Source organism: Callorhinus ursinus, unplaced genomic scaffold, assembly GCF_003265705.2.
Source record: "Callorhinus ursinus isolate GAN/ISIS: 27379988/994484 unplaced genomic scaffold, GSC_fseal_2.0 scaffold73, whole genome shotgun sequence".
In the NCBI taxonomy this organism is placed as follows: domain Eukaryota; kingdom Metazoa; phylum Chordata; class Mammalia; order Carnivora; family Otariidae; genus Callorhinus; species Callorhinus ursinus.
The window spans coordinates 4,288,192-4,298,399 of NW_027397135.1; the positions used below are offsets into that span (position 1 = coordinate 4,288,192).

Consider the following 10,208-nt stretch of genomic DNA (forward strand, 5'->3'; position numbering starts at 1 on the left):
CTCCGCGGCTCTAGCACTTGCCAGAAGTGGCCGATGGAGGCCCCCTCCCCCGCCGTCTATCCTCCCGAATATCGCCTCAGATTCACTTCTCCGCACGTCCTACCTTCCAGTAAGTGGTCGCTTCTCTGTTCAGAGAGTTGTTGCTACTCTCTCCTTCGATCTCCTGTTGAGTTCGTAGGTGTTCAGAATGGTTTGATCCCTATTCTGCTGAATTCCTGAGACCAGACGACCTCCAGGTCTCCTACTCCTCCGCCACCTTGCTCCCCCGGTCCTTCCTTTTCTGAATCTTTGCAAGTATCTAAATTTCTTTTTTCTCTTGCTTTTCCTCTTGAAGCACTGTCAGTAGGCATCTGTACTGAGGGCAGGACATAACTATTTTTTTAAAAAATAAGACATTCTATTAGAATTACTTCACCTACTAAGTGATTTAATTTTGGCATTTTTTTAATTTCACTATTCTCCCCATTTGGGTCTTATGATCATTTCCTTTAATGGAGATCAATGTAGCAAAGACATTTGGTTGCCTGCGATAGAAACCCAATTTAAATGAGCCAACCAAGGGGCGCCTGGGTGGCTCAGTCAGTTAAGTGTCTGCCTTAGGCTCAGGTCATGATCACAGGGTCCTGGGATCGAGTTCTGCATTGGGCTCCCTGCTCAGTGGGAGTCTGCTTCACCCTCTCCCTCTGCTGCTCCCCCTGCTTGTGCTCTCTCTCAAATAAATAAATAAAATCTTTATTAAAAATTGAGCTAACCAAAAAGAAGATAGGGTATACACAGAAACAAAAGACCTAAGGAACCATAAGCTTGGGGATTGGAACTGGCCTCTCTCCCTCCATCTCTTCCATGTTCATGTATCTATCTGATTTCATTCTCTCTCACTGGAGGCAAACACCAGCAGCCCCAAGTCCTAACCCCAAGTGCTCCTCATCTAATTTTAGATGAAGAGATCTTGGGCAAGAATTCTGATTGGCTGGACTTGAGACACCTGCCAGTGTCTGAGACCAATCATTGTATCCATACAAAAGGGAGTAAAGTAAGGGGCCAAGCCCAGGCCTTTCCACACCACCCCTCCCCCACGGCTCCCTGCTCCCCCCTGACTCTGGATGACCTCGGCCAGGTCTGTTTGCTGGCAAACAGACAGAAGCAACCCCATTCTCTCTGGAAGTAATCTAGGACGTGGGGATTCTGTGGTTCTCTGTCATCCATACACATCCGACTGCAGGGACACACATCTTGTTTTCCTTTTTATTTTTAATTTTGTGTTTTTGTCTTTTTTATAAAACACACCTGAAAAAATACGTTTGCCAGTAGCAAAGTAAAATATACTACATGTTATGGGTGAGAGCAGAGTGCTGTAAAAGTTTGGAGGTAAGAGAGATCCTACGTGACATTCGGATTAGGAGGTGAAGGATGGGCAGGATTACCACCACAGCAGCGGGGGTGGGGGGCTGGGGGAGGGGAGGCAGGCATCAGCGAACTAAGGTTCTGAGAGAATCCTCGGGGGTGATCGCAATAGAGAGTGTCAGGGCCACGGGCAGAGTGGAAGGGTTCCAACAGGCGCCCCGGGGAACCAGGAGTAGCAGGCTTTGGCTGAGGCCTGTGAAGGCCAGAGTATGAGGATACATAAATTCTGGTATGTCTGTGTGAGAAACAGTCTCATTTCCTTATCGTCTCTCATTGTAGATTCCGTTTCCCTCATTAAATTCCAAGCTCCTTGAATCCCCGGGGAAAGGAGCGCCTTTATAGAAAGTCAGCTGTGTGCTGATGTTTTTTCTAAGTCTTCATAAATCATGTGAACCCTTTCATAAATCACGGAGAGCTGCCGTGGTCTCACAGCTGGTCTCCACAGATACTTCAGGGGAAGGCTTCTATTTGTCCCGGGCAAAACTACCAGGACTTGGACAGTCCCAGACCCCCTCGTTCCTAGCTGCTACCCCTGCGGGTACCCAAGGCCTCTCACTGCCTTCGCTCCCCCCTCCCACCCACCGCACCTATGAAAACAGGAAAGACGCTGTTATCAGTCACTTATGCTTGATGATGGATTGATTAATTGCACTTTAACTGAAATCCAGTCACACAAGTATCACCTGGCTTCCAACCCTTCATTTGCATTTAATCCCTTTATCTTCCAATGTGGAATGAAAGGCTATTTTCTATGCTAAAAGAAATTCCAGGCTTTCACTGGTGGTGGCGGTGATGAGGAGAGAGAAAAGCAGGAAGAAATCAGAAATCAGGAAAGGAAGAGGGACGGGCTGTGAAACAGGAGAGAATATAGAAGAGGTAACAGAGGCAGGTGGAAACTGACATTGAGTGTGTCTGATAAATAAGATGCTTGTTAAATATTTATTGAGTGAGTGCTCATGGAATGCAGACATGGATGGATGCTAGGTTCAGAAAAATAGATTTTAAAAAAATTTTCTGCTTCAAACTAGACAGCAAGTTCCTTGGGGGAGAGAAACAGGACTTTTTTTTTTTTTTTTTAATTCCCTGGCACCTAGGATATATTGCCCTACTCAGTAAATAAGCAGAGACGTAATAAATGCATGCTGATTGAGGTGTTATATGTGTATTTAGCAAGTACTGCCTGAATTTGTTTCAGGTTTGGAGTCTGTTGATAAAATATTTTCTTAAGAGCCCCAAACCTCAATCTTTACTTCTAGACACTTGGCTTTTCAATTAGCTGTGCCCCGTAGGTCCATGGTTGATCTCTCTGTACCTCGGGTGCCTCATCTGTGAAGCAAGTAGTTGGGGTAGGTGAGCAAGTTTGAACCTGTGCTCCGTGGAGCCCCACAGATTTCTGGAAGTGCCCCAAAGCCATCATGAGTAGAGGGGAACAAGGAACAGGCCCATCGGGGCAGAAAACCTCCGCCGCAGTGGTGCCTTTAGCTGCTTACCACCACTGCCTGCAGGGGCTCTGTGTCCAGGAAAGCAGATCCACTCTTACCTTTCAGTATTTTAAAGTCTTGAGTAAATTTTTATTTGGAGGAGTGAACAGTTCCAGGACCACTACACTTGATTTCTCAACTCAGAATTTCTTTAACTCCCTTATTTATTATTTTAGGACATTTTTCCTTGGGTAGTATCTCATAGCAGCTTCTCAATTTCTCATGATTAATGTCTTTTAATTAGGGATTTAAAACAATATAATTTCAAAGCATTTGCCAAATGTCTTCACATATTAGATGCTAGACTGCAAATAGAATTAGCCATAATCTTACCATTACTATTAACATATTTGATGGGCTCTCCAAAATAGTTGCAAAATCTTCAAGCTATATTCAAAATATTCATTGAATGGCAATAATTAAAATTAATTTTTGGAAACATCACTGTGTTCCTAATCAGAAAGTTTAGTCATAGTTTCTGGATTCCTGGAGGGGAGGCAGTTTCCAATTAGTGATTTCTCTGCTGTGTTGTAATAGAAAAATATCAAGTCTCATATTAATGAAGAAGAGAACACAAATACTCAACTGGGTGATAATTGGTGAATTATCTGGCTTAAGAAGATATGGGGAATTTAAAGTAAACATATGTTCAACTTCTGGCTTGATGATAACTGTAGTCAATATGTTTCACCTAAACTGGTATTGGCTAACAAAAGAAACGAGGTGAGCAGCGATAGGATAACTTACGTTACATGAGTTGCAAGTCAATTTGGAACTCATAGACACCTCTGTGCCAAGAAGGAATAATTGGAGGCCAAGCTCCAGATAATTAATGTTGAGGTGCAATTATATGTGTGGTTGTGTTTAATGCGGCCCATCCAATATTTCTGGCACACAGAAAGATTGTACTTCCTTGCGGTTCGATGGCATCATGTGACTAGTTCTGGTCATATCTGATGTGGGTCTATTCTGAGCTAAGCCTGAATGCTAAGACGAGACCTCCCAGCACTCTCTTTCCACCCAGCGTGACTCTTGGCAGCTGGGTCACTGAATCCCCACAGATACATAGTTGCACCGTGTCACTGAGAAAGAGACCATGGTGGCTTTTGCCATTGAGATGTGAAGTTTCATCACTGTGCATAATCTGATAAAATATGTGAAAGAGAAATTTGTTTTAACCAGGTGGTAAGTAGTCTTTCTCTTCTAAGCAAATTGGGAAATTTGCTCAAAGCCAGACCATGGGCAGGGGTTTGGGAGATAAGGCAGCCTACCCCTTCTGAGAAAGCCTAAAACTGCATTTATTCCTCAGGCTCCCATGGAATACTTAAATACTCTCAGGGACACTCAAAGAACCAACTTTAATTGGAAGCGTATGACTTTGCTTCTCCCATCTTGAAGTTTTTAAATGGCATGTGTCATATTTTTTGAAAACAAGACCAGTTGGGGTAAAAAAAAAAAATAATTCCCTGTAATGTTTTTCATTTGAACAGGACTCTGAAATTTTTCCACAAACCTTTATTTTTCCAGCTTATTTTTTTTTCACTTTACAAGAAAGACTATAAAAAGAAAAAAAAAATCAAAACATCTCCTCTCTCACAATCCTGGTCAGTGTCTTCAAGTCCATTGATGATACATCACACACACCTTTTTAAGGCAACTTTGGGTCTTAATAAGCTTCATTTCCAGGGCTGAGCTAATAGCTGCTGGAAGTGGTGGAGTCCCCATTGGAGAGCAGCGGAGGGGAGCTCTTTCCCGGAATGAGTCACACCATCCACATGACAGCTGAGCTCAGTGGTTCCTATTGGCCAGAGTTCCAGAGTTATTCCCCCCACTCTTGTTTTTACAGCAATATTAATTCCATTCCTATGAACTGAATTTTGGACAAGTTCCTCCCTGATTTTTAAAAACATTAGTAGTGAATCAGGATGGGCCCCAAAACAAGAAAAAACACACAAAACTTCTGCATGATTCCACTCATATTAGACCGTAAGTTCATCAATTCTTGCCCTTATACTTCTTTTCCATCATTTAGTTTACTGAAAAAAATTGAATGAGTGTAATAGTCTATCTATTCTGCAATTAACCACTTGGTCACTAAAAATTTCATTGGTAAAACAAAATGGGATGTAAATTTATTTATTGGGGGGGTACCCCTTGGGAATTTTTTAACATAAAGTTCTCTTTCCCCTCCCTACAAATGCCAAGGACCATCTGTATTTTAGAGTCTCACTCAAAAAGCATGGAAGTGAAGCATTTAATACCCATGGCTACTTAACTAACTTCAGTAGTTATTCAACTTATCTCTTTAAAATATAACACTTGAAACCACAGTGCCCAAATATAGCTTTAATTCCAAGCTGTGATATATTTTTCACATTTAACTGTGGAACTTTATAAATTTACTTTTTGACAACTGAGCTTCATAAGGCTCTGAAAATGCAGGGTGACAGACACAACGCCTAACATGGTCCATTTATAGTCATCACTGGTAAGTCGTCATCTGTCGGGCAACTGAAAAGCAAACATCTTAGCTTTGAGGGTGGTGATAACACCCCTGTATCACTTAGGCTCCCACAGAAGAGCCTGCTTGAACCAGTGACCCTCGTATGCTGGTAGCCCGGCCAACGTACTGCCATCATTCTAACCACATTCTGACACCAACACAGATGCTCTGATTTTATTTATTTATTTACTTATTTACTTATTTATTTAACTTTTGATGCTCTGATCTATTTTAAAGTATTGTTAACAAAATACATTGTTGCCCCTAATTTTTTGGTCACCTGCTGGGACAATATATGAATGATATCTTTAACTTAAATTTCCCTTTTGTGAGTTTCCCCCTTGAAACCACACAGTTTGCTAAGGGTTTGCTTCTCAAGACAATGTTCGCTGGAGACAGGCTTACGTGAAGGAGAAGGAGAAGCATGAACATCATCAACAACAACAGAATTTACAGAAAAGCTCTTTAAATATGATGAACCCTCTGCATTCCGGATTATCTACAGCATTTATAGACAGCACTATGTGAACCAAGTGTGTGAGGACATGGACCATGACCTTAGGTCTGTTCACGAAACAAGTTAAAAAATCATGCTGCAAAGAGTTACGGCTCACAGAGAGCTGCAAAAACGTTGAGCAAGTGTAAGAATAAGAAACAATGCATACATTTTATGTATAAGCAAGAGGCTAAGTAAGGAACATGGGATAATAACAGACTCAGCAGGGAAGGGCTCAGTTAGTGGATTTTCCATGTCAACATCCCAGAAATACTTCTGAAGACACCCAAGGCTATATCAGGCGTGTGTACACAAGCACACATATATGACAAAATAATCTGTCTGAATTTGAACTGCTAATGATTTATTGACATCATCAAGCAGCTGTTAATATTAACTATGATGATTTTAACCTTTTATTAAGCACTTTGCATGGATCAGGTCATAGGTTATAAGCTTGTATTCTGGGTTGGTTAATTATTATCCTCATTTGGTGAAGAAGGAAACAGAGGTGCAGACAGATTGATTAAGTGTTGGCAAATTGTGAAGCTCAGATTGGAGCCTCCATCTCTCTGAATTCACATGGTTGCTCTGAAAATTGATGCTTTGTTCAGTTAACTGTTTGCTTGGTTTGTTTTCCTTAATGCATCGGAGAGCTGAGTAAGCAAATCAGGGAAAAAGAGAACCAAAAAAATCAGGTAAAAACCCTCTGCAGAATAGAGTATCTTGGAGAAAAGAGAGGATGGTGTGACCCCAAGTGCAACAGTTGAGTATTCTTTCCCTTTCCCTCATCCCTGCTCCCAGAAGGAGCCTGGACACTGGCCTGGAGCCACAAGTTAAAAAATCAAACACAGAGTAGAGCCTGAGGCTAAGGCCATTCATTCCCCGAAGGTGACCCCTAGAGCAGCTTGGGCGCCCACACTCAGGGGAGTGCTGGAGGTGCAGAAGAGACACGGAGGCCCACCAGCTTCTGCTGGTCAAGTGCGCGCACACATTAGACTGAATTCCCCGACACTCGAACTGCCTGAATGAAGGCTGCATATGCCTTGAGCTTTCTTAAAAGAAAGGGAATGGGTTTTCCAGACCAAAATTTTCCTGGAATTCTGTGTCTGTGGAATATGTACATATATTAAAAATATGTATGTCCATACACACAGATATATATACATATTCCACATATACATCATTTGATATATGTATATGAATTGTCTAATTAAACTTTTTAATATAATCTCATGTTGAGTTCCAGCTGTGTAATTTCAATATTCTGTGAATGCCTGAAGACAGAAATGTGCCACAGGGCAATACTCCATGACACTACCTGGGGGATTTCATGACTTGGAAGCATGGAAGAGATTCAGTCTCATTCCCAGTCATCTGTTTAAATCAACTTTCCCTAAGACTTCCAGCATCCCAAACAATCTGTTTTAGATGTAGCAGCCAGGATCACAGAGAGAGCAGTTTTAGGCATTTTTAGACTAAAATATACACTTTGTTCTCAGCAACAAACATGACTTTGAGATTATCATCTATATCCTCTTCTCTGCCTTTGCATCCCTAAGGCATAATAATTCTGTGCAGCTCAGTTCAAAATCGAACCTTCTGGACTAGCACAAGAGAAGCAGCCCTCAGGGAAATGGGGTGTGGGAGCCGGCGCACAGTGGATCTGGCCACTGCTGCCTTCTTGGAAGCAGAGTGGGGGGCTCTGCCCTGGTCAGGCCTTCCTGTCCTGAGGAGAGTGAGCTGGGAGTGAATGGCTCCCCTCAGGGAAAACCTTCCTTCTTTCATTGCTGGAGCCCAAGGGATATATTTTTCTTTCTTTAAGATTTCCAGCCTCCCTACTTGGTCTCATTACTGCCAAGTTGCACACAAACATGCCCTTTAATCCAGACGTTTTCCGGGCCCTCTGGCCACATCTTGATTTCTTCTCCTGGTTAGGGTTCCATGCTGGGCCTGGTGCTCACACAGAATTGCACGTGGGGAAATTGCCTAATAAATCATAGTGATCATGGGCTCCTTATATAAATGGGGTTTTTCTTCATATATCTTCTATCTGGTGCAAAATGCATTGAGGACTGATTTTCTATGAGTAATTGTGCAATTTTATGCATTTGCAAGAACTCGGGTCTTTAATAAATCAGACCTTTGGAGTCCTTGGAGTATTTTTCTTTATAGCACAGACCTGAACATTTTGTATGGTTTGTGGTCATTTGTTTTTTTTAATATTCTGGTTGGTTTTCAGTTTGCTTGGTGGTGTTGGCTGCAGACTTGTAATTTCTGCTAGAGTTGAATTTTCCACTCAGAGCAATTTTATAGCTCTCCAGTGTTCATGGAGACCAGAACGAACATTTTTGCCAATTTTGACCAACTTCATTGACAGACTCAGAATCTTAAGTGTGGGCCAGATAATGGACGTAATTCATATCTTACAAGCACCCCTGTTGATTTGCCCAGAATTTGATGCTGGCCTCCTGTGAATAACATTCTCCAGCCTTCCCATCGGGGTGTCTTGGAGTACGCAAGGCCCTATCCCACACGGAACACAAATGTTATCCCTCATTTCTAGCACACACTCTTCGGGGTCAGTAGAATCCTTTGGGAGAGATCTAGTGTCTACACAACCCTGAATATTTTTCCTTTTGATTATGTATGAGGTGAGAGAACATTTAATGTTCAGGGCTGAAGCAGAATTATCACTCATCAAACCATCAGACTGGTTTTATGAAGAAAAACCGTATTATAGTAGTCTACCGCATGGAAAGGCAACATGATTTTAGAGAGGCTCTCTCATTCTGTTTTACAGGAATGATCTCAGGAGAATGACAGATAACTCCGATGTCATTTAAGGATAGCTGACATAAGACAATACTTGCCTAATGTCATATATCAAGGCAATGAAGACTCAACACACGGATCCATTGTACATCATCTAGCTGTAGCTAAAATTAATGCTAATTATTATGTATAAGCAGGAGCTCTAAGTGAGTTTCAATTCCACACGGGGAACAACACCTTCGTAGAAGTTGGGGGAAGGGAATTCGCAACATTTAGACATCTGTTCTATGGCCCATGCCTTGCCTTTATTAAACCTAATTAAATCTGGAAGGAAGGAATCACGGATCGCATTAAAATGTAATGTTACTCTGTAAACAGAGTCACCACTCAAAACAGGAAAATTAAGGAACATACACAAGATCGCACAGCTGATGATTGGCAGACTTGAACTAGAACGCAGGTTCCCCTGATGACTTGGTTATCTCCTTCAACTTATATAAAGCCTTGAGTTTCAGTTTTGAGGCTTAAGCAAAAGTTGGCAAACCCTACTGAGATCATTGTCACTTCCAATTTTCCTGCCCTTACTTTAGAGGGTGTTCCCATGTAAATACACTCCCTTGTGAGTGTTCACTCAGTGCCTACTATCCAACGTTTTGCTAAGGACCAACAAATATACACATGAAATGTGGCGTAATTCCTGTCTTCTAGAAACTTGTGATCTAGGTGGAAAAATGCAAGGGACTCCCATACAATAGTTTAATAATGATGCAAAGTAGTATTGACCACTGCCTTCATTCATTTATTCCTTCTGTCATTCGCAGTCAATGAAAGCTCATTTTCCTAAAGCATAATTTATCAAAACACACTTCCAAAACATTTGAGGTAGCTTACAGTGTTAAAACCCGCATGACACAAAACACTTAAAGTAAGGCCAGAAGACCAGAAACAGTTCAGACAGATGAGAACATTCAGCCAGGAGACTTAGAGTACAACGGGAACCTCTAAATATTGAGGCGAAGTGTAAGAGCCAAAAGGACTTTGCTGTCCTCTTTAGTTCTGCCTGAGGAATGCACTCTTTCCAGATGTGAAATGTAAAAGGAATTTATTCAAATAGATGCATATGCATCAGAGCCTCAGAGGGTCACCCAGGAATTGACTGTAAGTAGCAGAGATGATTTGAGGAAGTACAGCAGAGATCTGTCGTAGGGCAAATGTGTGGGTGGCAGTGTGGATGATTTTAAGAATGAAGAGTATGCAAAATTAAATCCAGTCAATCAGAGTGAGAAAGTCACTTCCTTTTCAGTGGTCTTTCAATCAGACTGTCTCAGATGGTTGCTAAGTCATTGGCTCCAATACTCTCCAAATCTGCTAGCTTTCCCTTTCAATAAAGGGAACGGAGACCTGCGGCCAAATGTGTTCTATAGGTGAGAGTTTCTAAGTGACAATTTAAAACGTGGTTTTGTTTTTCTTCTATTTATCTTCATGGTTTCCTTCTATTTATAACAAGTGAGACCAGTTTTCAACTATTTCTCCTTAGAATAAACTTATT

General features: G+C 41.7%; 1 long non-coding RNA gene across 1 annotated transcript; it reads left to right on the forward strand.

The window, feature by feature from the left end:
- The first annotated feature begins 1,563 nt into the window (after window positions 1-1,563).
- LOC141371483 (uncharacterized) lies at window positions 1,564-8,965 on the forward strand. The gene is made up of 3 exons (XR_012376463.1): window positions 1,564-1,633; window positions 6,539-6,649; window positions 8,688-8,965. It is a non-coding gene; the product is annotated as an uncharacterized lncRNA (long non-coding RNA).
- The last annotated feature ends 1,243 nt before the right edge of the window (window positions 8,966-10,208 follow it).